General features: G+C 41.1%; 1 long non-coding RNA gene across 1 annotated transcript; it reads right to left on the bottom strand.

The window, feature by feature from the left end:
* Positions 1-1,686: 1,686 nt before the first annotated feature.
* Positions 1,687-19,512, bottom strand: LOC121069805. Its single transcript, XR_005819630.1, has 6 exons — positions 19,424-19,512; positions 16,871-16,948; positions 12,144-12,265; positions 5,901-6,076; positions 5,674-5,774; positions 1,687-1,751 (listed from the first exon to the last, which is right to left on the bottom strand). It is a non-coding gene; the product is annotated as an uncharacterized LOC121069805 (long non-coding RNA).
* Between the last annotated feature and the right edge of the window lie 5,563 nt (positions 19,513-25,075).

Genomic DNA, 25,075 nt, shown 5'->3' with positions numbered 1-25,075 from the left:
GGTGATGGAGGAGAGGCAATCTTCAAATGCACTGCTGCCATAACAGAGTTAGAGATTTCTCTAATTTTCCTTTAAAAATTAGAGTTTTCTCTAATTTTCCTTTAAGACGCTTGAGATTATTGTTCTTCTGATTTATACAATTTTTGCTCTGGCAGTTCTCCCACAAAGTCACTGAATTTATGTCGCCATAAAACAGTTGCACGTAGTACTCTGTGTGTGTGTTCCTCTGTTAGTGTGGTTTTAAGCTTCATAAAACACTGATCTCACAAGTGTGGAAACAGTCAGTTGTTCAGCTGGAATAAACCATAGCAACTGTTGTTATCAGGAGCTAAATTTATTTACCTTAGCTAAGAATTGTGGCATAAGTGATCTTCTCAAGTTACCTGCAACGTCTCTTATCTACTGACCTTCAAGAATAGGAAGACTTTGTCTGGCAAAAGTTTATTTCTTGCCGTAATTTTCTCAATTGCCTTTTTCCATTTCCAGACTTAGAATATTTGTCAGTCTTATCTAGTACTACTAATGCCTTCTACAAGATGATATCATCAATAACAGATAAGGAAGACTAGCAATTATTTTCCCTTTCTTTCAAATGTGAAGCATGTGATTCCCTGCTGCCTAGTCCTGCAGAGCAGATATATAAGAAGGTAGGGTAAATATAAAATAAATGTGGCTGCTCTGGGGAACGCGCAAATCTTCATCTGTGAACAAGGATTTTCCTATCTCCTTTATGTGCCAATCAAAATGGCAACAAAACAACACAATCCTTTTCCTCACACAAATCGGTTTATTTTCCTCATCTGCCCTACTACAGTTTTGCAAACCAAATTCATGATTTGTTTTTTTGTAGACATAGCTCTGACATGATCATTCTTTGTTCTGCAGGTGATGCTGTACGATCTCACAGTACAAAGGCCTGCAGAGGTCTTTCTGCGAATGTGTGAAACAGCCTTAAAGACAGCCTGAGCTTTCAGAAGGGGTGAAAGGGAAATGAAGCTGTCACATGAGGCAGCATCCTATTAGCCTCCAGTGAAAAGTCAACCCATACCTCTGTATTTCACATGCACAAACAGATGGCTGAACTCCAACTGAGTCACAGCTTTTTTTTTTTTTTAATAAAATTAAAAAAAAGATTAAAAGCAGGATACTGATATCTCCAGCTGCACAAAGGTAAAACTGGGGGTAAAACTGACCTGGTAAAACCTGCCCATACTCTTCTGCTGCAGCAGGATGCAGCCTGACAGAAAAGACATAATTCCTCAAAACTCTGGACTTAATTCTCACTTAAGCTTAGACACCTCACTCTCTCCATCTACCTCAATGCAGAGAACATATATTGCTTTATTTATAAATAAACCAGAAATACAAACCCTATAATCCTTATTCACCTTATTTTCCAGACAACAGTGAGGACTTGTTACCCTTTAAGTTGTGGTTTTGCACCTTAAAAGAATCAACCAGAGCCTTCAGTCCCTTCTAGAGTAAGACAGAACTTTTCTAATGGTTTTTGGAGTCATTTCTTTCCTTCTTTCTTTTTTTTTTTTTTTTTTTTTTTTTCTTCTTCTTAGTTTGGGGTTCTTACACTGGATGCCTGTAAGACTCACACATGAAGATATTTTTAACTCTTACTCCGATAGATCAAGGACAACCTGGAAGATAACCAAGGGAATAGAATACACAGGCTCATCTGAGGATGACTCGAAGCATGTGTTTAGCTTGTTAATGCCACAATCTGCAACAAAGACCCATATCTGAAAAATGAAATGCACATAAAGCAATATAAGCAAAATAAATACTGCAGCTTTTCAAGTACCCATTAGTAATATACTTTCAAAGCAAGCTGACTGCTTCAAGTGTGGAGGAACTTTCATGAGCTTGCTCATGGAACCCTCTGCCAGAATTCAATAGGTAAAAATCTTCATTTAATCATCTTAGGATAGTGTCATGGTGGGCTACTCTGAGATGAAATTGAACTGTTACAGATGGTTGGCCTTTCTTTACAAGTTTGAACATTGCACTATCAAAAAGACAACATCTAGCCCTTCCATACTAGTTCTGGTAAAAACCAAAAACATGGAGATGCCATGGAGCATTTTGCTAGCTCAAAACCAGCATGCTAAGGTCTAGCTTGGAAGACACCACAGTCGGCTGCAAACAGCACGCGCCCACCTTGCAAGAATCTCCTAAGCTAAAAGATTTAAGATGCTGACTATGACATAGGAACACAGGAAAGGAATAAGGTAGTGTGAGTGGAGAAAAAACAATCAAATTACACAGTTGCTTTGATATTACATTTATGATTTAGTAGTGTTCTCTCTGATTTGAAAAAAAAAAAAAAAAGAATGCCTGCTGGAGTAGCTGAGAAAATTTCCCTTTCCCAAATTCAACACTCAGAATTTTCCCCTTCTCGGTTTCACTACTGTATTTAACATTGGAAGACACAGAGCTACCACAGATCTCCTGTTCAATATTTCCTTTTGTACCAAGTGAATTGCCAAAGGCAGTATTAAACCAACTAGAAATAGGAGGTCACATTCTGGTGTAAATAGGCCTAGCCTCATTAAAATTTGCTGCAGCTCAGTGATTTACCCAAATCAAGGCCATAGCCTGTGATTATTTGACATCTTTTATCACAAAGCAGACTGTGTTCCCAAACAAAGGGATGGATTCTCTCAGCATACAAACTAACTCCTTACCCTGCTAAAACCAATGCCACTGACACAACTGTGGGATATTATTCCTTTTGAGTAAAGGAATCAGCCGGAGTCAGCACCAGGTGAACTCTAGACTCAGCTGCTGACTAGCAGACTACAAGGACATGATTCTCATACAGTAATATTATTACTAGCACACATGCTGTTCAAATCCAGGTGTAAATTAAATACTCTTTTTTTTTCTAGATTCCAAAGATACTGATTCCTGGACATGAGGTTTGAAATTGAGATTTACTGCATGTGTTGGAGACAGGAAGAACTAACAGATTTCTATATTCTGTACCTGGATGGGTACATGCAGCCTTACCATGTCTAGTCTTGACATGATAACCACTGGGTTTTCTAATCCGAAGTTGAGAGGGTAAATACCACACAGCACTAATCATGTAGGAAACACATCGCCCTTGGTGAATTACAGCACTCTTTAGGAAGCATTCCCCTGATCGTTTGTTCCCTGATGGATACTCATTAAAAAACAAAGCATAAAGGCTATTGCTGTCTGTGGTGACAACAAAGGGTGGCTAGAACAGCTGGGTTTGTCTAACATTTTCTAGACACAAAGCAAAGGACGACAGTAACCAAACACAGACTAGATGCCTAGTAGAAATTCAGAGGAGAGAACGATCAAACACCTCATCCTGTATTGACACCGTAAGCCAGGACTAAGAAAAAGAGAAGCCCTTGGAAAGTGCATTCCTTTATAATGTCCTTGTCCTCCTGTCTTTACTTACTTTTTGATGCATGAGGAATTTGACAAGACAAAATATTACATTTCTTCCTCTCTTTAGTGTTAACCTGCTGGTCACAGCTTCTGATCTACACCAGTTTGAAGCCACACTCAGGTCGATTAAGTTTTAGCCAACTTCAAGCAGAAAACAGAAGAAAAATGTGCTCATTCATAAAGTATTCATCTGAGACTTGGAGCCTGGGATTGCATTCCTGTCTCCTACAGAATCCAAACGGATATCTGGGCAAACCAACTCAGCTCTGCATCTTGCAGACAGACTCCTTTTTCTCTAATCTCTTTGGGGTAGATTTTGGAAATGTGCTTGGTAGAGGGATGTAAGGAATTCTCTGAAAATGCAGAAGACGCTCTTCAGCCTTGCCTGTGTATTTAAGTGCATATAAATTACACTCATAAGAAAATGCTTCTCTGTTTCTCTGTCAGGTTTTCAGATTAGGAATGGGGGCAGAGGGTGGAAAGCTGTCCAAACACCGACAACTTCTGCCTAGCATGCCTGCCACTGCCTCATACGGAGGTACTGTGTTCACGCTCTAGATCCAGCCTGTCGAGTTGCCTCTCTGAAATCAGCAAAGCACTGGTGTCAATTAATGAGGAGTCATAGAATTTACACACTATGAAATCTCCCTCACTATTCCTAAAGCAATGTCTATTGCTTAACTCAGCCAGTACTACAGCATCTATGTCCCCAAGCTGATCAGTCACTGTTCTAAAATGCATTGCTATAGAGAGTTGGAACTCAATACTGAAAATAAAGCAGAGGGAATGAAATGTGAAGCACTATGTATTAGACTTATACCAAGACACAGATCAGAGTTATTGTCCAGCAAGAGCTGATGTGAATCTGATTATATTTCACTATTAAGTCTGTGTATTATCCCTTTGCTTCAGCTATGTTTCTGCTAAACAAATTCCTAAAGTAGATTACTTCTTCCTGCCTTCTCCTATCCATCTCCATTGTACCCCAACAGCAAGATGAATCCGTTAGTGGCGAGGATTTGACACCATTTGCACTCATTTCCCACTCTACCTTCAAGCACCATCTTCATTCCCTGCTTGTCATTCATGTTCATGCAATGCTTTCCCTCAAAGGTTGTCCCAACCCAAATGGGGAGCAAAGGAAATTGATGCTTCTGACATGGAGCTTCCCATTTTGATGTATTTTTCTATTTGCTGTTAATGCACTGGAAACTGTTATTTCTGACCATCCATTTGTTTTCTGTACTAGCAGAGCAGAGAAGCAGCCTCTAATGCCATGTTCTGATGGGACAAAAATAACACAGAACTTAGTCACTTCCGCTGTGTTTATTTTCAAGGTGTAAGCGAGGTTTGTACTTAATCTGATCTTTTGTCTTCAGATCAGGTAAATAAATTTTCAAAGCTTCATTGTGAAACCAGATGTTTAGATCATCTTTGATTTATTTTCTGATTAAAGTATGTGTTTTAGTCTTACACTTATTTTAAAAACTTCAGCCCAAGAAGCAAAATAAGGTCTAAGGGCTCCAAATTTAGAAGAGCATTAATTTATGTGTTCAAAAATAACTGCCTTTTGAAATGAAATAAAAAATGAAACAAAATATAGAAATCAATATTATTGCTTTGTCAAAAACATGTTTTGTCATTTAGAGGTTCATGTAACGTAATGAAATCAACAGAAAATGGCAACTGTTTAACTGATTTCATTCACAAATCTTATTAGCATTCGTTCATTCCTGGTAACATTTCTCTTCAGCACATCAGTGCTTTCAAAAGACAACTGCTTTTTTGGAAAACCTGCAACGCATTTTATTCACGGTTCCACAATTTCCTTTAGGCTTGAAGTGAGATTTTACATTAGCATCTGCCTTTCTCCTTTGAGGGGTGAGGGGGTGAGCAGGGAAGAGAAATAGCAAGTACACATCTGTCCTGAATTGTAAATATATGTAAAATCCAGACTCTCTAATGTGCCTCACTGTAACTCCTGTCAGGATATTTTGACTATTTGTGCTAGAATCTGTTTCTTTTGTGGATGAGCCATCAGCTGATCGTTGCTGTAGTACCACTCTGGTGATGAAGAACAAAACCTTGTGCAGAGTTGTTCCCAAGTACTACAATATCAGAATAACTTCCTGTACAGGAACAACTTAAAGTTGTGTGTCAGAGGGAAGAGGGCATAAACCAGGTATAAGGATGAATACTAAGTGTACAGAAAGAAAAGGCTCTTTCAAATCCACCGACCTCCTGGACAATCATACAGGTGTCACATGCCATCACGCTTGCCACGGGAAACAGGACTGGAAGGAACATCACGCAGTTACATGGTGTGTCCCACTGCTCCACTGAAAACGAGAGAAATATGGCTCAGAATCTTCCACCAAAGACTGGGTTTCAAACTCCTGTGTGCAAAGCAGCTGTAAAACTCTACTTCCAGACTCAAACTCCAAGTTCAGTATCTCTCTTCTTACCTGAGATGATAATTCCTTCTTTCAGGCATGCTGCCATAACAATTATGACAATTTACATTGGAGCAGCCAAAGAAGGGCAAATGATGGATCACCAGAGCATAGTAAATAGCACTGCAGTAACACTGGGAAAGATTAATTGGTTCCTTCCATGAAAAATGTGCAATTCCAGGAGCAACCTAGAAGCATCAAATGGAAACAACAGGCAGATGGGAACTGGAGGAGCCCGAAGAAACAATAAAGACAATTACTGATAAGCAGTGGTGCTGTACACCCTCCAGTGGGATATCATTTGAAGAAGACAGTGGTTTGATTTCCTTGCTATCTTGTGGGCTACATATCTAGCACAACAAAGCAACCATAAACTCAATTTAACAGGCTTTATGACCTGCTTTATGTTTGCTTTGTGCCACTGGGACAATGTTAGGCAGAGAGTGCCTGCCTATGAATCTACCTCTATGATATTGGGCCAGGTGGGAAATAAGCTGGAAATGCAGTTGATTCGTAAGAAACAGATGGTGAGATTCACTGCTATGCAGGATGAAACCAAAGTAGTCCAAGTCGGGGTCTGGGGTCCCTGGCTGAGCTTTTGCTTCAGGAAGCTGCCACTTCACATAGGCAGGTATAGGAAGTGCCACACTGGTGCTTTTCTCTTCTCTCTGGATAACCTCACCATGTCTTTGGACAGTTTGTCCTTTTCCAGGACAGAATGAGGAGACCTGAAGCCTCACAGAGTCTTCCAGAAGCCTATTAGCTCCTCTGTAAGTTCCCCTGAAATCCTACTCTCTTTTCCTAGCGACAACTCACTCATTTCTAAAATGTCATTGTCCCTTTTCTCCATCCCCTAAACAATAACTGTGTGGCTAAGAAGCTCCAAGCTAGACCTGCTTCAAGGTACAGAAAATGTGTTTCTAGACCTTAAGTTCCACAGAAACCTGTGCGTCTCTGGATAGATCCTGCAAATGGAGGCAGAGATGGGCTAAAAGATGTGTTAGGAAGGGAACGTTCTCTTCCATACACAAGACAATTGAGCCCTACAAACATTCCTAAAAAGGTTCATCTTTCCTCCTCGGTGCAGACAAGACCAACATCACACCATTCTTTCTTTCTTTTCCCTTGTCTATGCTCTCTCTCCTTATGTCTGTGAGGCTCAGGCTGTGAAATGTAACACCAGCCATCCTTTCAGACACTTCCTTTTCTAGTGCTCAGTGTCCTTGCCCCCCAAAAAGAGGCTATTCCAGAGGCTGGGAGAATTCCACAAGACAAGGTGTCTCAAAGTGTCTCTAAGGAAGAGAAAACAAGAAGTCTGATGCTGGAGACGAGTGTCTCAAAAAAAAAAAAAAAAAAAAAAGCTAATTTCCCTGTCAGCAGCCTCCCATTAACCAGGTGCTTGTGCATGGGTGACAGAGGGGAACGCTCTCGGGAAGAAAACAGATTTCAGTGTCAAAATTGAAAAGGGTTATTAATACAAACAGAGGAGATAAACTACAATGATTGCTGAACATTATGAAAAATATCTCAACAGTGTCCTTTTCATGTTGCTTGCTCACAATTTGAGAGTTTAAAGGACAAAGTCATCATGCAGATCCAAGAGGCTTCCTGGAAACACTCACATCTCCCTTCAAACATCCTTTTTCTTTTTTTCCTTCTGACAATGTGATGCATAATTGACCTTCTGTGTTTAGCATCTGTGGTTATCAGAACAGCTTCCTTCTACTTAGGGAACATAACAAATGCAGTCACCTCAGTCCTGTTGCCACTGAAATTAGAAGTGCAGCTTTAGCAAAAGCAACGTGAAAAACTGTAAAGGATGATGAATACACAGCCTCTTGTGTAAGGTCCATTACAACATTGACTGTTGCATAGATCCAAGCGTAATTACAGAATAAGATGAAATAAACTCAGGAAAGTTTGGCTCCATTCAGTATGCTGCTGGTGTAAGTGCTGAGCAGAGAGATTACACTGACACACCCTGAAGCATCTTGTACCCTTTCGAACTCCTTCCAAACACTCATGAGAAGTCAGGAGCAGACACTGGAGAGTTTACCGAGAACCAATTCAACTGACAGTCAGCAGCTCAGCACTTCAGGATCTGTAAGTGAACTGGGGGCTTGTGGAAGAACTTAGTGATGATCTGAGAGGGGAAAAAAAAAAGTAAAAAGTTTGTGGTTTAAGTTGTAGACTGGTCAGCAGAAAGAAAGAATGAAAGGATGGGACTTTTTCCTTAGCAGCCCTAAAGAACAGCACGTCTATGAACAAACACTCAAGGTCTGAGCACCTAGTTCATGCAGAAGTACCAACATCTAACTACGAGAGAGCAGTATGAGAATGACATGGGTAGCAAGGGACAACCTCCTACTGCAGAAGCATTTGATGCCAAGTTTTGTGGAGGACAAGACACTGAAGAAAGTGGGTGTAGTCTTGGTCCTGTGTCCCTGTGATCCTAAAAATCCATTGTATGACTTTGAGTAGGACGTAGCAGCTTTTCTAAAGAAAAACTAATACCCATGTGAGATACTGCTTGGATTTCTCTATTCTAGAAAGAATAATGTTTTGGGTTCCTCCCAAACTACTCCCACACGCACCACCTCTCCTGGAAACCTAACTGCATTTAAATTTAAAAATAAAAATCAAGTTTCACTCTCCTGCCTCAGACGATGAACGTATGCCTCTAGAACGGCCTTTGATTAATCTAATAGCATTTAACGATGAGAAGAAAAATGGCAGAACCAAATTCTGAGTTCTATGTTGGCACCTGGAAATGAAACGTATCAGAAGAAATATGCTCTGAGACTGGAATGCTCTGAATGACAATGAGAAAACAGCGTGCAGGATTTACTAAACAGACTTGTTCTGTGATGCGCGAGGCTGTAATACCTTGTTACATGAAGCAAGTGCAACCACAGGTTCAGTTGTTTACATAGCAATATTTTGTTCAGTACCTCTCTCACTCTCTTCCTCAGCCTGAAAGAAGGAAAAGCAACGCTTGATATCCGCACCTAGTTTCCTGCTTGGAATTAAATTAAGAGAGTATTAGCAGATACGTTTTAAACAGTGAAGCTGATGAAGAGTCAGATCCTGAATATACACAACTGTTCCTTTCCACATTGAAGCTTCACTTCATATTGTTGTATATTAGGCTTTTTGCTGCTCCATAGGCTTTACATCATTGATTTCAGGACAGTACAATCATGCTGACGCTACAGACACATACATATTTCACAAAAGTCTTCTAGCTATAGGAACTCAGGAGTGAAGCAGAAACCCTGTAGAATAACAACAGGATAAAACTGTTGAGGTGCTTTGCACTGCTTTGCATGTATTTCAGTTTTTATTATGGATGAGGAAAAATACAAAGTCCCTGGAGATCTTAATTTTGTGTCTTTCTCTTTCAAGGAAAGCGCCACTTCCTTTGGGGCACTGGTAAATCACTCTCCCTACCTCATGCCTCCGCATGTCTCTAGATAGGGGAGCTTCAAGGGAGTCTCTGACGTTCCTTACTGACAGCACCTGATGCCAGGAGCTACCAAAGTGACAGGAACCTCCAGAATCCACAGTCACGAGAACAATTGTCTCTGAGCAACACTACATGCCCTGTCTGTCCAGGAGATATACCACAGAACGGCTTGGGTTGGAAGGGACCTTACAGATCGGCTGAGATCCAATGCCCCTACCATGAGCAGAGATGCCACCCAGTAGATCAGGGCCTCAACTGAACCTGAAGGGCTGAAGACAGAGACAGCTACAGCACTGCTCGAGCAAGGACTGCAGGCCCTGGGCCTACAAGGAGCTCCCGGATGCATGGGCAGTGGGTGGGTGGGAGCCCACATGAAGCTGCCAAAAAGCAGTCAGGGCTTTTAGGTAGTGCACACCAGGGATGCCTGCTGCCCACCTACCCTTAATTTAAACAGGCCATGCGTAGAGCCTGTATGCTGGACAAAAGGAGGCTGGTACAGAGACAGTTGATGACACAGCCCACGGTGCAGGTGTTTTTCCTATGAGAAAAGCACCGTAACACCATCACAGCCCGAAACATCAGTGCTTAGAATAGATCTTCCTCAGATTCTCCAAAAAATCCTGCTGGCAAAAATGCACCACGAATCCAGAGCTAGTCTGAGTAACAGCAAATACGAGGTGGGACCAAAATCAGGGACACAAATGGGGATTTAATTTAGCTCAGGGAGGCTTTTAGGTCATGGCAAGAACCAGAAAGTTTAGTTGTTCTCAAGTCCCAAGAGCTCCTACACCCTACACAAAGGAGAAAAGCTTACTCAAAGTTTGCTTTTGAGCAAGGGCCATTAGATGAAACTAACCAACATCAGCCAGCTTTTTAAAGTCTTTTCAGTTCAAGCTTCCTGAAAGAAAATTTCTTTGTTTTTAAGAAAACCAGGCACAGGTTTTTGCAGACGAGAACCTTAGCTGGGACTAAGAAATGTTCATGATGGATCTGCTTTGCCCCTGTGAGCCAAATCCTCGTCTCAACAGCAAACCTGTCAGATTCCACCTCTAAGGAAGAGAAAACAAGAAGTCTGATGCTGGAGACAAGTGAACGCTGGGAATGGCAGCTTCAACCAAGACCATAGGGACAAAAATTCACAAGCAGCTCCACTACCGATGGCCGACACCAGGTTTGGCAGTAAGCAAGTTCCAGCAACTCTAACTGTGATGTACTTGGCTCAATTTTCAAAGAAACCCATCATGAGAAAAATAACCTCAATCCTCCCTATTTCACACCGTTGCATTTAGCCTTGCTTCCCAAAATGGCATCTACCGTGTGCTGATGATTTTTGCAGATCTGCCTGTTAACGCCATTAATAAAAAGCAAATTATTCTGGAAATCTCACCCCAGTTTTGAGTGCATTTCAGAAAATCTGGGTTTATATGCACACTAATCAAAAAAGTCAATCTGCCTTTAATTATCTTCCAAAAGCAGGTCTCCCCATAAACTGCTGGATATATTCACCCATATATTCACCCATATATTCACTGCATATTCACCCACAAAATAATAATTCTTCAGTAAGATAGCTCAGACTCTTATGAATGGGAGAAATACAAATGGAATTATTCACTGGGCTGCTGAATGTCTCCTTATTTTATTGTTTCACCAATTAACCAAGCCTGAGAGCCTTTGAAGTATCAGCTGTGATAAGCTGTTTGACATCATTGTCGGGCTTCATCATTCCCAATGAAAAGTGACAGTCCTGAGATTAAGCTATTATTTCCTTATAAAGATGAAGAGTCACATTTACTTATAATTAGTATGCAGGCTTTGACAGGCCAGGCATTTGTAGCACAATTTCAAATTACCACCACGAAAAAGAAAATTAAAAAAAAAAAGACTTATTAGCTACAATGTAATATTTATGAGGTGGATGAGCAGCTAAATTTGACTACCTTCAGTGGGAGATCATTCTGTAAAGGAAAACCATTCAAAACAAAACTTGTGGCAACAACTGTATGTTCCGTTCAAAGTACCTGTTATGCTTGATGAAACGCAGGGCAAACTTACACACTGTAGGAAGAGTGCTTTGGAAGCCATTTTCCAAAAGCTTGTCTCCCACTAAAGAGAATAAACACAGCAGAGAAAAATCTCAGGCCAGAATCTGAGTCTGAGCAAGTCTGAGAGCATGACTCAGTCTCCTGTAACAAACAAAAGCTGTTGACAGTGGCCACAAGAAGAAGATCTAATTCTTGAAATATTTGCAAGAGGAAGGGGGTCGGTAAAGTGCCAACTGGTCATTGAAATCCCAGAGACGGTATCCAGGTTCTAATAACATTTGCAGAAGCAAGCCTCAAAAATGTACAAGTGGCAATAATTAATTTCTAACTCCCTCCTTTTGCACATACTGACCTGGATGAAGAAAAATTGCCTAAAACATGAAAGAATACACATTTCTTCAAAAGCACCTCTGTCGAGGTAAACTATACCAGGAGAAACAAGCAATTCTGCTGACATACAAGAAGCCGATGATCTTTTGTTTCATTACTCAATCACATTCAGCACGGCCAATACTGAATCAGTGTATACAGGAGGAAGGTTGCCATGTCTGCACGCAACTCTTTCAAGGAAGAAATGGGAATTAACAGATGAAAGCAAACAAAGAGGTCTTTGTTGAGATGATGTGAGTGTACATTCAGAAGACCAGAAGATTTACCAAGCTATGTGGCAATACTATCCCTTTTTATTCATTCCTTTATGCAACCAGGACAGTGATATTTCATTCACCACTTAAATGCTTTTACCTCACACAAGTGATTTCCAGATAGTGGCAGGCAATTCATGCCATGCTGGATTGCTTCCTCACCAAGATTCACCTCAAGTTGCATCATTTCTTCTTTTGTGCCCTGGAAGCTGCATCAAAATACTGCAGTTAAAAGAAAAGCAGAATCACAGAGAGTGGCCAGTCTGAGAGCTACAGCAATCATTTGGTCAATCTTTACTCACTGAGAGCCAACAGCAGGTATCCTGCAGGTGACTGTGCATGTGCAAAGAAACCCCTCATGCTTTTTGGAGGCGCTACGATAACATGCTGTGTGTGGAAAAGGCCATGGACGATCCAGTGCAAATACTTTGTCCCAAAGACATATGTTCTTCTGTGCTTAAGGAGGCAATGATCAAGGCCTCCAACTCTTACCATAACCCACAGAACACTAACAGTAGTAGTAAGTGACACAGAGCAGACGAAGGGCCATAAAATCTCACTTTCCACCAGAATGGCATCTCCTGAAAACACTCTAATTGAAAAAGCAGTGGTCAGTAAGCAAGTACCAAACAGGCACAAGCTACTGAACATTCATTTTATTTAGAAGCCTTGCGCTGTGGCTCCCCCTTTAAACTAATCTAATGTAGAAGTCCCATCAATAACACTGCCAGCATCAAAACACCTATGGGCTGAGACTCTGCGAACAGCCATTCCATCATGTCACAGTTTCTTCTCTCTGGAAGCTTTAGCTGCTAATTAGCTGCAACATTTCTGACAATGGACCATAATTCACCAAGGTCCTTTACAAGTGCCTGTTTTTCCAAAGTTAGTGTATTTTCAAGGCTTAAAATAAACTTGACTCCTTTAGCAGGTTTTCCATCTTGATGGTAGTCTCCCTTGTCTTGCACTACCTATATTTTGCATGCTATGTGATACAGTAAAAACAGTATTAATGAAGTGATGGTGTTGATGGAAGTGTTTAGGTCACTATTTTGTCTAGGAAACATTTTCTGTGAACTAGGGAAGTTAGTGAATACCTGAGGACAGATTCTCAGTTGGACCAAAGTAGAGTACTTCCCTGTAGGTTGATTATGCTTTACCAATTTCTGCAACAGAGGCCAGCAAGACTAGCCTGATTTGCACCAGCAGAAAACTGGTCTGGCTTCACAAAAATTTGCTAGTAGTCCTGGGTGCTCCAGGTTTCCCTTGAGTGCCTGGTACTTCTTGAACCCACTGAAACTGAAGTTAATATTCGCATCAACTTCTGTTGAGCATATACACCATAAAGAGCACTGCCATGCTGAATCTTGACAAACCTTACATTTCAGGGTCCACTCCCTCTTCAGCAGTGGAATATCTTTTACTAGCACTTGTTCCATCAGCTCTTAAAGGGGTCTGGGTGCTCTGCACCTCTGATGCTTTTGGAAATCTTGTCACAAAATTATAAGACTTATTGACCTCTTGACAGAATTTTTTAAGCACCTAATTGTTGGAAGAGATTCCTCCATCCCAAAACATGATCATCTTTAAAAGTCATTTTAAAACCACTGGTCCTCCATGAGCCGTCTGGTTGTGATTGGTATTAATAATCTAGCCAGAAGATACGGATCCTTCTCCTTCTCACTGAAACTCTTCCTTTCAGTGTTTGATTCGGCTGTCATTACATTAATGACACCTCCTACGTATAAACTTCAGAGTTCTCGTTAATCACTGCTTGCAAACAGTCTTGCACTCAGGCATGTAGAAATGTTAAGTTGCACTCAAATCACGATACCATCTTCTTCAAAATGCCCAAATCACTGCTAAATGGGGCCTCACACCTCTCAGTACTCCCAACACTTTCAAAATGCTGCTTTTAACCAAGGTAACAAGACACCCTTTTTGATGTTTTGTACTTACCACCGCCTTCAGCATTACTAACAGTAGAAGTTACACGTGTTACATGTCATCATTGTACTCTGGACTCCAACAAAACGTGAAAGAAGACAGATTTTAATTATAGCATGACACGGTATGAACAGATTCAAGATTCAAGTGAGTCTTAGCAGTTACTTCATGTAGGCTGAAATATAGCTGCAGAAAATACTTGCTTAATAATTCAGTATGATGGAAAAAAATCAGTCTTGTTTGAAAACAATGCAGTACAGAAGTTTAAAGAGGCTAAATTAATCAAATAAATTATTAATTACAGTTAGCTCATCCATTGGTGTTATAGTAGCATCTAAATGCACCAGCCAGCATAAGGGCTCTTTCCTCTGGCCCCCAAAAGAACTTGCACAAAGGCAATTCTCTAGGATCCTCTAGGTACTAGGTGGCAGGACTGTCTGCAACTGAAAATCCCACCACTGGTCTGCCAAGGTAAAAAAAAATAATAATAATAAAAAAATCCCTTCTTACCTGGCCCAGTAAATGATTATTTTCTGTATGCGAGAACACTCATTCAGCAAGATTGGCTGAGAATCTTGCTTAGCCAGACCCTGCAACCCTGAGGTCAGGCATACTCTGGAAATTGGAATGGGGAGGGCAAGGAGAATAATATTTTGTGCAAGATCTGAACTGAACTGAGCCTGTTCATTGCTTCTGTAAATGCTCTAACCACTGAATTGAAGCAGTTATGGGGGAGTGGGGTGCTTTCTTCCTGCAACATGCTTCAGAAGAAAAGAAAGCCTTTTGGAAGAGAGGGAACAAACATTTCTCGTCCAAATATTGCATATATAGAGTGGGAAGATGTGCCCTGGAAGCAGTAAGTCACCCAAGACCTGTGAAGGCTGGGTTCACATGTTATTTCTCATTCTAACATCCTTGGCTCTCTACAACCAATACACGCAGCCAAGTGACAGGATGCTGCATGGTGCCCTGCGAAGGGATCTCAAGATCTCAGATCTCACAGTTGGCATTACAGCGCTCGGCCTGGAGGAACTCAGAGCAGCAGCTCAGAATTTCAATGACAGAGCAAGGACCAGGGTGTGGGTCCCACAAGTCACAGTCCAGTGCCTGATTCACTGGACCACAAACCAGGTTGCTTAAAAAAGCCTTAAAATATACATAGCATGAAGCTATTACCTATTACTCTATCAGGATCAATAGGACAATTCCATTCTGCAGAACTATGTTCTACTAAAAGTCAAAAGACTGATTAGAACAAAAGTTTCAATAGTATATTTTTGTGATACCATTTATTATCCCACATGGTTTGACACAGTGTAGTATATTGAACCTATAAATCAGTTCCAGCAAATTATTTAATGATGCATTAACTGTGGAATTTCACATATATTACAGTTCTTTAGCCAATGTTGAATGCTTTTTCAATAGCTTAATCCATCCCAGAAGTACCGAAGCAGGCATGTTCATCCATCATCAGAGTGCACAGAGTCTTCTCTTTGCTCTTTTTATTTTATTAAAGCCCTCGATCTACAGGCATGGCATTAAATAATATCCCAGAGCTTTTTCTGCACCATATTCCCACCACCACCCTCACCCTTCTCTCACAAAAAACTTTTCATTCTCTATTAGATGCTTGCTCTGGCACAGCTTAAGCCTGGTTTAGCACTGACTTGGGCAGCCCTGCCAAGAATTCAGAGATGACACCACAGTGTCATCACCGTACCACATGCGTGAAGGTGTTATAACAAATTACTTTCAGATTACAGAAATGATGTGCTCAAAAGCTTGAAAATAAAAGCAGTGAGTCTACCTAGAACAGGACACAGAGGAGGAAAAGACCCAAGAAGGGATGATTATAGAAGAAGGGATATAAATATATATATATACATATATATATATTTAACTTGAAGGTAAACCTTGATGAACGTTCCTCTGAGGTCCTGGAGACATACAGAATTGGGAATTTAATTTTCTGAGGGGAGGGAATTGCTCTCTAAGGATCCCAGACATCAAAATAACCTTATTTAATTTTATGATATTCAATTTATGGTGCTGAATTCAAACAGCACTTTCACAGGTAGAAACCCAGATGTTTTGCTCTTGAGCACTACATTAGGCACCTATGTAAGAGGCAGAGCACTCCAGACTTTCATGGAGTTCTAACTTTGCACCTCAGCAAGTTTCTCCATTTGGGGAAAATCAACAGTTCTAGATGTTCCCTAGCTGATCATTCCTTTAATGTACTCAGCTTGCTGAAAGGCACTGAGATTATTATTGGGAAACTTACCATTTGAGTCATCTCTCCCCCTAATAAAATGGTTTTATAGTTCTGCAAACAGGAAGATTTAGTTTCCCCTGAAGATAAATATTGATAGACCTACTTTAGTCAATATTTACTATCTGCTTTTGGGAAGGAGCAAAAAAGCCTAGCCTGAAGTTTAATAGAGTTTGAGAACTGATTTTTATCTACACTACAAACAATATCATATTGCTGTCTTGGCAGACAAAGGAAAATTAGTTTTTATTCATATTACTGAAACGCTATGGGGCTCTTTGTGCTTGGAGAAGGATGGGAGCCTAGGGCTTGTGCACCAAATATAACCACATTGCTTACAGCTGGCAGTGCTCTGTTGGATTTGGTTTTGAGGGGACTACTGAGGTACAGCTTAGATGTGACCTGCCACTTCTGTTATAAAAGGCTGCATCCCCACTACATAGAGGCTCTCCTCTAATTCTTAAAGTAGAATTAGCTGCTTTACAAGCACCCAAAATGCAACAGCACTCACTTAGGGAGCTCTTCACCGTGCTGTGTGAAAATATGCATTAATTTGGCTTGGCATGAATTGGTAATTCTTGACACTTAGAAAATTAACATATTACCTTATTAAATGCTGTTCACTCACAAATGTGGAGACCAGCTGTTTCCTCCCGCCATTATTGAACTGTAGCAAGCATTTTCTAGAAGAAAATTAAAAGTAATGATTACAATCCATTTTAAAAAAATCAATTTAAATTCTTCAGCTACAGAGGGAGCCACAGCATATTTTCAAGAACGTTGTATTCCACTTTGTCAAAAAGTTCCTACATGTTATGTAGGGCCTCCTATAGATAAAATATCCTCCTTCAAAATTACCCGTTTGCTTACTTTAGACAATGTGCATGCACCCAGGCAAAAAAAGAAAACCTGACCAGAGATATATGGGACAGCCCTCATCCAAAAACACTCTGAAATTGTGCTGAAATACAAACACAAGTGTTTCATCAGGCAAGGAGGTGGATGACAACTAAACTCTCTAAAATACGCTTGGAATTCAGACACCCCCTAAACCTGACAGTTCCGATCAAATCGTAAGGGAAAATTCAAGTCATGTCAGCCAGGATCTAGTAATTACTCTCCTTCGCCAGCTCAGGTAGTTTTCCATGGGTCAACATGGAATACTAATTTTCCCTGCACATGAAGTTCTCTTATATACCACTTACATTGAACTGCACCCAAAGAATATTTTCAGTGAAGGCATGGGATGAAAATGATTCTCTTTTAGGGTTATTGAAGAAGACAGGCAGCAGGTACCATTCCCCCCATTTTATCTTGCGCTGTAAAGTACTTGTTCTTATTGGTTACTTTTCCTCACGTATTTTAGCAGCCTTGATTGCCAAAGGCAGAAAGCAAGCCTTGATAAGCATGCGTTCTGCAAGAGCGTTTTACCTGGTAGAACAAATCACTAGCACTGGAGCGAGCATGAAAATCTTGATTTACGACCACCATCAAAACACTTGTCAAGTGAAGGCACTGATGAAAGGAGCCAGAACGAGCTTTGTTTGCTGTGCTGCCTGAGACACAGCCTTCCTTCCTGCTGCAACTTTGCTTTTGCATGCATGTGTGTATGAAAATGTGCATTCACTAAGATCTGTGCTCCAGTTATTCATTAGGTTCCTCTCACATAGTGATCACCGCTGGTCCAGAATGCTGACAGCTTCTTCTGGGTGCTATCTTCCCACTCCTTTGACATTTAGGTGACCTCGGCTGCATTGGTATTCAGTCAGTGTCAGAGATGTGCTTGCTTCAGCTGCTTGGGCCTGGGTGAGCAGGTGGGGGAATGACCGGTTGAAAATGAGTTGTTAAGACCACTACAGCAAAACGATTGGTGCAATTAATTTTTCATTATGTACCGTCTCTCTGGATTGTAATCAGCTTGGATTCTTCTTCCTCTGAGGCACAAATAAAATGCAAATGTTTTTTGAACGAAAGGAAATGTTATGAGCTACTGTGCTATTGAGAGCAGTAAAATGGCTTGAAGTAAGTGGGGATTATGAGGAATGTTTTATGAATCCACCTAGAAGAACTTAATATAAGCTTCATGCAGGGAAAACCACGGGTGAGTTTTCCATCAGATGATCGTATTACTGCTCAAGCAACTGGAAACAAGGAAGAGCTGAAGGCTTTGAGTCTTACTTAATAATACTAATACCTAGCTCTTTTCATGAGGAGATTTCAATGCTCTTTACAGGGAAGGCACTTATCTTACAGATGGGTTTAAATTAATTATCTTCTTCAAGGCTTCCCTTCCCGTCTACAGCAAAGACTAGGAGGCACGTTTGCCAAAGCCCTCCCCAACCCGTGGCCGTACGTTGGATCAGAACAGGGGCCAGATCAGTTCTGAACAAGGCTGTTCACACTGCGAAGCCTTCAGCCAGACAAAACAGATGTGCACCATACAGTTGTTTCAGAAGTTTGGCCACACAGTCAGCAGGCAAATGCTCTCCAGACCAGGAACGTGGTACCTAGAGACTGCTGTATAGCACACCTACCCTTCAGAGTCAGAGCTCCTGCCATACAGAGTAGACACCAGCTTGGCAGTAAGGCAATTGTGCCAGCTACTGAGTGGTCCCACACCCCAGGATAAATGAACTATTTCTCAGCTGGGCCAGTAGGCCCAGGGCTCAGCCCACTAACAGCTTCCCGCGTCAAGGAGGATGGAGTTTAACTGCAGGGAAAAAGGCCCTTGGTGTTAGCAGCAGCACTGAAGGCCTGTGTGTCTCCTGGAGGTTGTGTGGTACTAGTCAGAGGTGGATTTAGAGAGTAAGGTGCTAGATCCGGAAACAAAACACAAACTGGGCATTTCACCCAAAACAGAGTGAAACAGAGATCCTGGTAGCAAGACACAGATAGTTTCCCTCGTGATTTAACTGCAACTGCATGCAAGAACGGGCTCAGCATCTTATGACCAGTCGAGGCCTAGGCTGCCCCATATGTGTAAGATGCCACACCACTTGAGTATCTTCACTCAGCGAAGCCACTTCATTGTGAGGCTTCAAATCCTCTTTCCAGGTCTTTTCCATTATGTGAGACACAGTCCTCAGGGAGTGTGAGGTAACCAGTGTGCTACAACCAGAACAAAGGGTTCCTCGCCCCTACTTGCCTGTTATGCTTACCCATTGCCTGCAGAACATGATGCCATACAGTCAACAGCACCAGAACAAGGGTCTTTCTTCATTTCCACAGCAGGGGTCTTCTTTCTAGGTATCATTGTAATAGATGTACACGTTATGATTCCTATGACAGAGGGACCACAAGCCTATAGCAGTCAGTTCTGAGTGTCCCATTACCAGTGCCCTGGTACAGGAACCCCAACAAATGCTGTCATTGCACCTTCAGAACCGTGAAGCGACAGGATCCCCAAAGTCATATGCTAGCACATGTGCTTAATCAAGCCCTGCTGACAATAGTGGCCATGCAACTTGAGTCCCAGGCCGTGGACTGTCTTCTCCTTTAGCTTTCTAAGAATTAAGCTAGACTGTCAGGCTATGAGATGAAGACTCTGACAGCTACATGCACCAACAGCCTCTGCCGGAGGAGCCCAAGTTTTATGCCATTGCTCAGGTCAAATGCAACTGGCAATGTGTACTCAAGTGTGCAGCAAGGGTTACAACTGTTCAGCAGTAACCGAGAGGTCTGCTCCACTGAAGTCAGTGTTAATTTTGTTGACATGATTCACAGAACGGTTCCACCAAAGTCAACTGACTCGGAAAATCTCAGCCCAAGAATCACAGCTGTTCCCTGGTTTTCATTTTAAGGCTCTGCTGTTTGGCGGTTCTGTTTTGTTTGTTTCTTTAGTTGTTGGTTTTGTTTGTTTGTTTGTTTGTTTTTGTTTTTTACAGTGCACATCAATTTAAATATGAGGATTTCATTTCAGGATGATCATGGCAGAGGCCAGCTGTTTACCTGAAATCTGATGTTTTATGTTTCACAACAGCAGTAGAAACATTTAAACACATGAATACATTGCAATGCTTTGCTGCCCTTGTTTACATTCTCAAACCCTGATGCAAAAACATGGGTATCAGCTGATACCAGGAGACACATTTTCATGAGACCTTAATGCCTGTTAACAAAAAGATTGCATTTGAAAGATCTCACTCTACTGAGCAGACTTATCCTTTGGGATCAGTGTTACTTCACTCTTGTTAAAGTTTGAACACCTAGGAACCAAAACATACCATGGACATTTCAGCACAATGCAGCCCTCTTCTGGCTGAGAACCTCTAGCATAACAGCATAACATATAGACTATCTTGACCAAAAATGTAAACATCTAAGCACAAGACTTGCAACTTGCTTTTGGCTTGCATAGTACACATTCTCTAGCATACTGAAGACTCATCACACTCTACATGCCAAAACTATTCCATGTCCTGCAAAGGATGTGTTTGGCAAAGTCAGTTCACTGCTTAAAAAAATAATAATAAAAAATTGCATCTATTACATAGATCATTAAAGGAAAGGGGATGGGCAATAAGAGTCTGGATTGCGTCGTGTTTTCATCTGAAACTGCACACAGCAGACATTTTTTCACAATGCCCTTGCAGGATATATGGCATTGTGCTAAATAGGAAGAAACGAATGTTCAGGAGAGAACAAAGGCAGTATGAGCCAGATGAAACCATTAATGGTTTGGAAATCGGAAAGGCACACTGTCAGTCAGCCTAGGTCAAGTCAGGGTGGTGAAGTGTGACAAAGCCCCACCTCTGCCCTGCCAAACCGTCAGTCTCTCAGCAAGGCCACTAGTCTTTTCCTCTTGGAATGGTTTTTAATCTGCTGGCCCCGATTTTATTTTTTAGGCACACCTCTGACCATCTGAAATTTTCCTTCCTTTCACTCTCTCTCCACTTTCTTTTATGCTCTCCCCTTTGCCTTTCAAAACCCCATTTTATCGTGTTTCTGGTCTTAACTGGAGAGACTTAGAACAGCTTTTTCTTGATGTACTTGTTCAGGAGGGGCTTCCTAAAACTCTTTTGTCACAGAGTCTGCTTGTATGGTATTAATTCAGAGCAAGTATGCCAACGTGCATTAAAGTCCCAGACCTGAAAGGCTAAAGAGTTAAGAACTATAAGCTCTTCAGGGCAGGAAGGATATTTTGAGCAGAGTTTTCCCCAAATTGGAGAACTCCTGTGTCACTGCACTGTTTTTGAAATTAAGTCCAGAAATCCTACAGGAAGCATTTAATTTGCATGTAGATTTGACCCTAAAGGAAATAGCATGTTACACTGAAAAAAAATCAAAATAAGAAACCTGGCCCTGCCATTCAGTAATCCTGCACTTTACATGAAGATTTCCTGACTGAGTGCATGATATGTGCTATGTGGCATGAGTGTTTGTTTAGTTTTGGTTTAAGGATCTAACTACACAGCAAGCATCTGTGAAGTTCCTTGCTCTCTCTGATGCAAACACTGTGCTCGAGGGTTGCTCTGGAGAGTGGCCAGTAGTAGGTGTCTCTGTAAGAGGGTAAGACCAAAGCAAGCTCAGAGCAGCATTTCCCAGCTACGTGCTTCAGCAACCCAAGACATAAGGCCCTTTGAAGGAGATGTGTTGATGGGGACTAGCACTCTGGAGTGGCTTTCTGTTTTGCCTGAGTTTATTCAGTCACTTTTTTGAAGCCTTGCAAGTTCCTAGCATCCATACCGCCCTATGGTGACGAGTTCCACAGACGTACTGCATATTGTACAAGAAAGCATTTCCTTATGCTTGCTTTGAACCTGCTCATCTGCTAGGTTGCTGCTCCTACAGCATCTGTTCCACACCCCTGATCAGACTGTACACTTTTTCCTGCCTGCTGTATTTCAGAGGCTGGTATGTCAGCTGAGCTCTTGCTATGCCTGGGCTCATGATATTAATATTTATTAGTGGCATTTCTGGTTGGGCTTGGCAAATTTGCTCTGAAAAGACAATATGCCAACACATCTTCCTAAAACACAGAATATGTTTAAGTGCCTTGCCCTGATCTGACAGCGTCAGCAGCATAAAGCACAAGAAAAAATGACACTGTCGGCACGACAGCCAATTGCCAGCAGTTTTAAAAGATACTGTCTACATTCATATTCCTACTTTATTGCTTTACATGCATTCATAGCCCTCCAAACTGATAAAAGGAAATGTAAGCCCTCAATGTCACAATCTATAAGCTAATCTTACCAACAAAGAACAGAAAAGGACGAGTTCAAGAGGAGCAGAACTTTTCTTTCTATTCCTACGAAGCAGCCAAGCGGTATAGCTGTGACCTTTCCTTAGCCATTTGCTCCTCTCCGCTTCTCCCTTAGTTGTGTTTCTGTGTCACTTAGCAGTCGCATACATAATGTCAAGAGGCCTCAGCCATGGAAAGCTGCAGTGAGCCATGAGCCATTCCAGCTTTAATTAGGTACACAAACTAAAGCCAGCAGTAATGTGTCTGAGGTACCACTAATATCACAATCACAAGTGCTTGCACTTAGTGAGAGCAAAACATTTCAGGAGACATAAGGAAATCTACTATGTCATAAAGAAGTAGATTTGGCTTTCACTGGTGCTGTTTCAATCGGCAGATGCCCACTCTGTTCATCAAAGACCTCAGGGTTTTCCTTTCTCCACCCTGCCTTTGCCCACCTGGCAGTTCTTGAGGTTTTCAAAAAGGTGCTGAGATGCAAACGTGACATAACTATCTGAGCAGCTCCAGCAGCGCTCTCTGCATGGGAAATACATTGGAAGAGTTTCTGGCTTTCTGAATAATTCAAATATTCATAATTGAATAATTATTCCAACAATTCTTGGAACCCTGATAATATATCAGGCTAGGCAGTAAGGCACTCAGCTAGGCCTCACTCTGCTCATAGTGAAATAGTAAGCCAAATTCAACCCATGTTCAGTTATCACAGACGATAACTGTTTTTAAAACCATGGCTCTATAGCATATCTTTTAAAGGACATTTTTAAGAGTTGCGATTGGGGTTACAAAGGAGCTTTGGGCCAGCTGCGTTCCCTGTCACCTGTCTGGCAGGCTGCTGGCCAAATGCTTTTGGAGACGCGCTCTCAGATGGCAAAGAAGGTGGTAAAGGGGAAGTGGGTAACTGAATCCATTCCCCTCAGCCTCCAGCTTCAACTAGATTAAGGTGACAAAAGCAGAAAAGTCAAGACTTAGCTCCTGGCTAGTCTGTGGTTTGGCTGCACTTCCAATGAACTCATCAGAGATGTATTCATATGAAATAGGCTCTTTGGTTTGGAACGTCACTAGCAGTTTAATCAAATTAGTTTGGCATCTTGCTGATGATAAGCTAACTCCTCAAACCCTCAAGAGGGTGAGCAGATCAGGTTACCCTCATCTCATAGGTATGTACAGCCAAATTTGCTCCTGCTCAGCTTCATTTTTTCCCAATTCATCATTCATCCCTTGTGTTTTATCTTACTGAGGTCTCTTTATCTCATCTTTGGTACTGGGTCATAATCAGATGCACATTAGGGTCAAAAAATATAAATACTGAGAAACCATTTTCTGCAAAATAATTTGGGGCTTCTACAATACTTCATGTTAGTGGAGAAAAGTACAAGAAAATATATTTTTTTCAATGTTGCAGCTGTTTTTGCCCACGGAAAAACAGCCTGAACTTCCAAGAGATGATTTGAAGGTGGACTCACACTGTGGCAGGAGGGACTGAGAATATAAATGTGTATTCTTGTTTTCCAAAACAGTTTTTCATCTTAGAAGTTTTAGGATTGAATCAGTTCTCATACTTTTGCAGAATTTTATCTTATTTTTTTTTTCAAAATGAAGCATTAATGAGGTGTGGTTTTTCTCATTTTGCTTTTGTTTTCCTGAAGAATTTTGATGTCAAGAAATCTCTACTCTGTAAACAATGATGCAAGTGAGGACTTTTGTGATTTAACTCATAGCAAAATTAATTGACAGGTGTGGCCAATACTGACACAAACCTAATGGGTCCCAGCAAAAGCAGCTGAAAAAATATCCAGAATAATCTTCACTAGTCCTTTCATAATTTTTGGTAGCCCATAGAAAATTCTTAAGCCACAGTATTTTAGAGCTCATTAAATGACACAGGGTTTATAGTTTCTGTGAAAGCCATAGACCATTTTTTAAAATCAAAATCTGAAATACCAATGAAAAATCTTATTTCAGTGTTTGTTCCTGACAGGCCTAAGTGAAAAGAATTGAAATTTCATGACTCACCGCAGATGAACTGCACAATGTTTCTTATCCACCAGCTTCAGTTCAGATTTAGCTTCTATGGTTTGACCAGACCTCCATTCCTGCAGCTGAGAAACACAGGTAACATTACAATGTTTCCCCTTCATTTTCCTGGTCAGTTTTACCTGCGAGATTTGGTCTCAGTTGTGTGTGAAGGACTTGCTTGTGTACTAAACCGACTTTTCTGTCCAGGTCTGCCCCTCTGGAATTCATCATGAGTCTTTAGTGACACACAAAGAGGATATAAGAAGTGACACAAGGGGGCTAGGCGCACAAGGTAGGAAGGAGACTCTACTGTAACTTCCTCTATACTGTGATTCAGGACACAGGAGGCTAGGTTATATATTTTTTCTTTTTAACCTTTTTTTTTTTTTCTTCCAGAAGTGAAATTTAATCACATTTAAGCCATGGCATGCAGCACATGTTTAATAATACTCTCTTGTCCAAAAGAAAGGGTTTCACTGAAAAATTAGTTTTGCATAGGAAAAATATTCCTGGTGAAGCTGCTTGTAGAAGGGAAAGTGTTTAAATGTTTTTTGTTGTTTTGTTTTTAAGCAGAAAACAAAAAATTACA

The sequence above is a fragment of the Cygnus olor genome, chromosome 4, assembly GCF_009769625.2.
Source record: "Cygnus olor isolate bCygOlo1 chromosome 4, bCygOlo1.pri.v2, whole genome shotgun sequence".
NCBI classification, from domain to species: domain Eukaryota; kingdom Metazoa; phylum Chordata; class Aves; order Anseriformes; family Anatidae; genus Cygnus; species Cygnus olor.
This window is presented reverse-complemented; position numbering and strand designations above follow the sequence as displayed.